The sequence below is a fragment of the Etheostoma spectabile genome, chromosome 11 (genome assembly GCF_008692095.1).
Source record: "Etheostoma spectabile isolate EspeVRDwgs_2016 chromosome 11, UIUC_Espe_1.0, whole genome shotgun sequence".
Classification (NCBI taxonomy): Eukaryota; Metazoa; Chordata; class Actinopteri; order Perciformes; family Percidae; genus Etheostoma; species Etheostoma spectabile.
Window position 1 is genome coordinate 10,265,045 of NC_045743.1, and position 7,456 is coordinate 10,272,500.

The following is a 7,456-nucleotide window of genomic DNA, read 5'->3' on the forward strand; positions in this document are numbered from 1 at the left end:
GAGAGAGCCTTTCTAATTGGTGTTTCTTCAGCCTTTTATATTTTTATTTTCCATCTACAGGTAGAGTGTCTGTCTCTATTGACAAAGGATACAGGAAGACTATTGAGACAGTCCAGAGTGATTACACCTACTGCCCACCAAAGTCCACTGTACACATTTTGTCTCAGCGCCTGCTCTGCTAAATATACCTACATATTGGTTATATTCTCACGGGCAATTTGTTTTGCTTATTGTTGGGATGCAGTAACACCATAGTTAGCGTTCTGCACACTGTACACTGTCAACTGAATTTCAATGTGGACCTTTTTCGAAGGTTGGCTGCAAGGCAGCCTAATAGCCACCTGAATTAATGTGCTGTCCAAGGATATGAGCCATAATACTTTGGTGATTAATGTTTCACTGGTGCTCTGCTTCCATAGTTAGGGCTCAGACCCCAGAGATAAACTATTCACTACATACTCAAATCACATTCAACCAGCACACAGAATAATATTGAACTCTAAATCCAATTTTTTTTTTGGTCTGTTTTTTTAGTTTTCTGTATTTTTCTTTCTTTTGAAAAAATGTCTAAAAAATATTGATTTAAAATAATTTTAGCCCAAATCACATCAAGTAGTCCTTGAGGAAAAAGTCACAGCAAATTACAACATTATGATTGACTATGATTGAAATCCACGGGGCTGATTCATCGCTGATGATGTATTTTAGTTAATTATCGAGTAAAGGCACAAGAGTGACTTTAAGCCCGTCTGATTGGCCCACTTAATTGTGCTTTATGAGATAGGGCTTACCGAGCAGGGCTTAGAGTCTCAGTGTTAGGGCTGAAGTAGGAGGAGAAAATCTCTCGCAGGTCATATTACCCAGGCCAGAGTTAATGAGAAGGTGGAGGTAAGAGAATCCATCACCATATCAATCTGCACCACCTCTCCTGTCAACTCCACTCTGACTGTTTTTTATCTTTTCCACATTAATCATCATTAGTATGATACAACATTGTCATATTCCTAGTTATATCAGATCTACATGGTTTATGTTGTCCTCCTGAGAAAACTAATAAATAAGGAAGAAATGCAAATATTTTTAAATAAGCTATTGTTTACACACTACACAGTTTTTGTTGTATAATTGCTATCATTGTGTATGATTCAGGAAAAACATGCCGATCTATTGCTCGCCATTAATCACAGACAGGAGGGTCCATATACCTCTGTCTTGTTTTTTATTGTACTCGACTGCTCAGGCTGCCTCAACTGCCTCAGACCAGCTCGATGAGCTCTCGTATCCACCTGTATATTGGGAGGAGGCGGCGTTGAAATATTTCAGATTCCCCTCTATACTCATGGTGCCCGGCGGATCGATGCTCTAAACGCCGGTTGCCTGGCCTCGTCTCATCACTGTACTCCTGCCGACTGACACATCCTCAATATATTACAATACGGTTGCCACTAAAGGTCATTCTCCCAGAACATAATCACACACAATCAAAACCACAAACTTCATATATCAAGGAGACAGTAAATAGCCTCAAGGTTTATTTTCTACTGCCACAGAAATGCTTTCGGTCTATTCATAAGCTGAAGTTGGGGTGACTGGAATTAATATCTGATGGCACATAAACATGACGCGGAAAAAATAATTTTAACAAACTCACTTTTTTTTAACTGACTTATTCAGACGTATAAATAGTAAATAATTCTAAACATTACTGCTGCCTGAACTTATTTGTAGCAGCAGCTAAAATCTTCACATCATTTTTTCTATTCAGTTTGAAATGTAAATTCTCTTATTTAATGAAGATTTTAGCCACTGTTTGTAGTCATTGAAAGAGATGGTTGTTGTATCCAAGCTCCCAATATTTTCCTTTCTTCTTCATCAGGAGTAGGTTGTCATGAAAAGAAGTGTCAAAGTAATATATATATATATATATATATATATGTATATAAATATATATATATATATATATATATATATATATATATATGTATGAGTGGAAACACATCCCTCTCCTCTATATTACCATAATGAGGAAAACACACTTAGTGGGCCATGACCTGATGTCATCTGATTATACCCATGATTAATGATATCCTTTTACCAAAACATGCCACTACTGTAACTGTCTGGGATTACAAGGAGCAGATGGTAATGTATTCATGCTTTCAGAAATGTGTTGTTATAGTCTTAACCAATGAGTGTGTGTTGTATATTTCCTAAGATGCATTGTTTTTATGGATTTTGTTTCCCAGGATACATTTATTTTTTTGATTCAGGTCCATATAGGTTTTTTATGAGCTTGATTTGAAGATGTGTCTCTGTGCTTATTACGAACTCCTTTTTGTGAGCTTTAAATTGTAAGAAAAGCCATCTCCATCTGTTGGATTTAGACAAATTTAGTTTTCACATTAGGTTCAACTGTGGATACATTGCAGATTGATATAAACCTGTTTTTTTTCTTGGCAATGTAGAAAAACTGTCTGATGTACAGTCCATAATTGGTCAACAGCGTACAGTGAAATAACAAACGGGGGTTGACACTTTGTGCTTCTTCTGGTGTGAAGATGATCTTAATAATGGTGCAACAGTATCCCATGAGAGAGCTAAAAGCTGAAATGGTCGCACAGCTTTAAAGTGTCTTGTTTTGTAGTCAGACTCTAGTCTCCAGATACCAATGTCCAGTCGATGACTCAGTTGAAAATATTTTCCTCTGGTTTTTCCTCTGTCCAGACGCCATGTCAACAAAGCCCCCAGTGTTGCGACAATGTAGGAGCTACAATGTCAGTCTGTCTGCTTAATTGCCAGTGGGATGAATGTTAATTTACTCAGTCAAGAACCCTCTTTGTAGCACGTTTATAGCCCAGAGGTGTAGATTTACATCTTAGGGATACAATGAGTTTTAGCTTGTGCTAAAAGGGGAGTGATAGGGCCCACATTCCTCCACCTCCCACTGCATATTGTTCTATTGTATATGAACACCTCTCTGCCACAGAGCAGCCCTGGTCAGGGTAGGTGTTGAGGATGAGGAGGGGAACTTGAACTGAACTTGGAAAAAAGGCAGCACTCTATATTTGCTCCGTCTGCACGGTCGCGTTCACTGAGAAGAAGTGATGTATCGTGCTCAACATACCTGTCAACACAGCACTATTTTGTCTGTAATGCACTGGCTGGTGTCTGAATGTTAATTTTATTCACTGAAATGAATCTGCAATGTTATACTGTAATGGACAAATTAAATTCCCGTTTGAACAGTTCAGACATTTTGTGCGACTCACAGGGAGATCTACTTCACTAGTACAAAGTGTAGTACTGTGTAATTATAAGAGAGGTGGTCTGGCCTGGGGGGATTGCTGCTAGACTTCACCAAAAAGGTTCCTGTGCACTACATGAATATGCTCAAGAAATCCACCCCGCATTTGTGTATTGGGCTGTCAAAAAATTAAATGAAAAGTCATTCTAATAGGCGACCCCTGGCCTAGTTCATATTTCCTGTCAATTATGAAAGTATCAAATCATGCATAGTTATGAGGCATGGGCGGTCCTATTAAAATTCATAAATGATTTGTGTTTATACCAGGTTATCCTATAAACCACTTAATTCCATGTGGTCATGTAGAACTAATGCCGCTCCCCACTGTATACCTTAAAAAGAGGCAGGTGCATTGTGTTTCTCCCAAATTTGTGATTTTTCAATATAAAGAAATTAAAACAATGAACAACTTAGCTTTGTTCTTGCTTTAATATTGACAGCATGCAACAGCTTTTCACGATGAGTTGATTGTTTAAAGCCAGAAGCTGCATTGGAAGAACTCTCTTGCCAACTCAAACTACAATGGCCTAATTGTTTTCTGGTAATTATACCTTCTTCACCAGAACGTTTTGCAGACCTCTTGGGCTCTTGTGTAACTCAGGTGTGTGTAATTACATTTCTTAAGGTCAGCCTTTCACCAGGATGAATTAGTGAAATTGCGTAGTTGACCACTTCAGGGCATGGATCCAAACGCAATTATCTTTGTTAATAGATCTGCTCTCCAGTGCTAGAAGATGCTTCAGAAAGCCACTGATTGACACAAAACAGGAGACACATTTTAAAGTTATCTCCCACTGTCTTTAATTTAACTTTTTATTTATGTGCAATACATGACACATATCCTAACTGTCCTCTCATTATGTCAAGTGTTTTGGTATTTCATCCTGAATGCCATTGTAAATATTGGCTTGAAATACATAAACACTTGATTTGTTTTCTCTCACCATGTGGGGTCTGATGCGAGATATTGATCAGAGCATATCCTGGTCAATCAGACTAAATGATTGCCTATAAACCCCCCTCTCCTGCTGGCTGGAAGGCATGAGGGGGATCCGGAGGAAACCGAATTATAGCGGCCCAGATATGAGCTGCCTGGCCACTGATAGGTCGCAGCAGCCTCATGGAACTGAGCAATGCAAATGTACAATAAACAGGGCCTAAGCTGGTGGAGGTCTTTCAATCACACAGGGGCAATAGTTCAACCCCCGCCATGCGTAATCCCAGCCTTGAAACCCCTGGGACTCCAGCCTCCAACCTGCTCAATGGCACAAAGATATTAGATAGCCATATGTAGATTCACTAGGTAAACAGACTCATGATAACACAATATGCTCTCTTTTCTACCAGGAATATATTTGAAGCAAAGTTCTGCTTTCTCCTGAAGGAAAGCTCAAATTGAAGGCTTAGCTTTGCGCCATCAGAATTCAATGCAGCTGTTTGCTTTGTTTAACGTCCTTGATATATCTCTTGCTGAGAAGAAATTGGTATCTCTTCTTTTTGAATTAAGTTGCCTCTGTGTTTGCATTATAGACCGAGCTAGACTGAAGAGTGGCTGATAGAGGGCCTGTTGAGGGGGGTTTAAGTGTGTTTAGACAAATGATAAAAAAGATTTTAAAAAGCACGCTGAAATTGAGAAATTAAATGTGAATAGCTGTAGAGCAGGAAACAGAAGAAGAAGAGTCATTTTTGGATGCTGATTTTAGAATCAAAAGTCATTTGATAACAGCACAAATTGTTTTTATTGTAATAAGCAGGATGGCTTAATTGGCTTAATCTGACTGAAATTGATCTTGTGTATGATGATTGTTGTACAGTATTTGACATTTATCGTTGGTATCTCCCCTTGATGTTTCAGCTCATGAGGTAAATCTTTTCCTGGGACATGTTTACTCACTCAGTCATTCACTTACACACCCACGCGCACATATGCAGCACACAATACAGCACACACTAAAAATCATTCATACACAGCTGCACAAGCAGGCCTGTATGAAAACACACACACGCACAGTCTCTCTCTTTCTCTGACACACACATTCACAAGAGTAGCTCATATGGAGATAAATGACAAGTGCACAAACACACACATGCATGCAGCAGGAAAAATGTCTGTCTATACATGGGGGAGGGTAAGCAGAGACAGAGGATAGGAGTGTAGGATGGGGTGGAGGGTGATGGGAGGTTGGGGGCTGTTGACAGTGTTCTCCAGGTCTGTGTAACTCCTCCTCCCTCCCTTCGCCAGCGGCTGAGCAGTCCCAGCAGGAGCCACTCCAGCCTGGGGAGAGGGTCCCTTCGGCCAGCGGGGGCTCCAGAGGGGGCGGGGGGGAGGGGATGCACAGAGAGAAGCACGACACAGGCCACTTTAGGCTTGCATCACATGATCCATGTGAAAGGAGGCGGCTGATGAGGAGCTGACACCGATCATCCGCTCTGCCCGTCCATTATGTCAGATAGTGTGAAGTGACCGGAGGACGACGTCTTCAAAATCCAGTAGATCAACCTCTTTTTGTTTGCAACAAATGTAGCAGAAATAACCACAGGAGTCGCAGACAGAATATGGCTAAGTTGTTCTGAAATAGCTTCCCTCTACTGTGATTGCCAGTTTTCTCACTTCTAATTGCTTTAAGAGTTGATTCTTTGAAACTCAAACCTGTACCAATGATTTTTCCGAGCAGTAAATCTGTGTATTTGCTGATAATGATGCCTCTGAGGTGCATTTTATTTTGTCATGAATAACGGCGCTGTAATTAAGTGGCCCTCAGTCCTGCTCCTCAGTACCCAGAGTACCACATGTTTTTTTAAGTCCTACTAGATACTTGATTTCATTCAGCTGGTGTTCTAGGTCTAAATCAGTCCCTGATTACATGACAAAAATAAAAACCAGCAGGGCTCTGCATCCGAAAGGACCAGGAATGAGAGCAAACTCTCGGCACAGTAGAAAGCAAAATGCAAATCAGATGATTTAAAAAGTAACCAAGTTTGTTAATTTTAAAAACTTGTCTGTAGGTGAGCTGAGGGCCTAAGAGAAAAGCTGGAGGCTGTTCCATGTGGCGCTTAACACATGTGAGGCTGTTCAGAAATGTAAGCACTTGTGAGTCTGAGATAATGATGGGATAATAGTAATCTATTAGTCCTTCAGTTTTTGTATGCCTAATAATTACATTAATTGAATGACACTCATCTATAGAGAATGAGGGACCCAGTGGTGTTAATTCAACCTGTGTTTCCAGATGCTCAATTCTAAACAGTTAAGGGAACTACCTAATCATAGCCCACCATCTGGGAATTCCCCTCCAAGGCAGCAATAGGATATAGCGCCATAATACATTTAAAGACATCGACTGATGGTTGCCTGCAACTAAACATATTGAAGCCACCGTTTAGCCTCTCCAGCTAACAAATAGGGGGTTGAAGTGAGTGCCTTGATATTATCTCCCCGTTCATTTAGGGCACCTAATGCTAATTTCTGTCTTTTATATGAAGGTAAATAAGGTCATTATGGCGGTGTTAATGATTAGCATATCTCACAGGTGTAATTCTCTGAGTATTGCTCCGACACTCCTTTCCTTCAGTAAAAATCACTCAGTGCCATGCCAACAAAGATGGGAAGACTGACTAATTTATCCCCAAATTTGCACCATGTACAAAAAATCATGCAAATCAACTGGAAGACACAGCATTTGGGTGACATTAATCAAAGAAAAATATGCAGACAAAGGTGACAGTAATCCCAATACTCATGCATAAGTGGCACAGCTGTGATTTCTCTGACTGTATAGTTGTACAGTACCTGCGTGGACTAGAGCCAAAATGGAAATTCTATACATTATAAAACCACCTTGTCTCATTATTTTTTATTTTAGCTCACAGTGATCAAGTGGCTATGGACTTCAGTTTTTTTTTCACACTCAGGTGCTCATGCCATCCAATTACAATAACGCAATTACACGTATCTGTTGGTTTTTCCATTATCACTTAAAGTTGGCAAGAAGCAAAAAAAAAAATTCCAGTTCATCAAAGACAGAAGAAATCTTGTTATTTGAAAATGAACATGTAGTTTTGTGGCTGATGTAAGATATAAGGAGCTTGACAAAACTTGAGCAAATTCAAATAAATTGATGTTTAATGCAGGAGACATCTGTCAAGATTAAT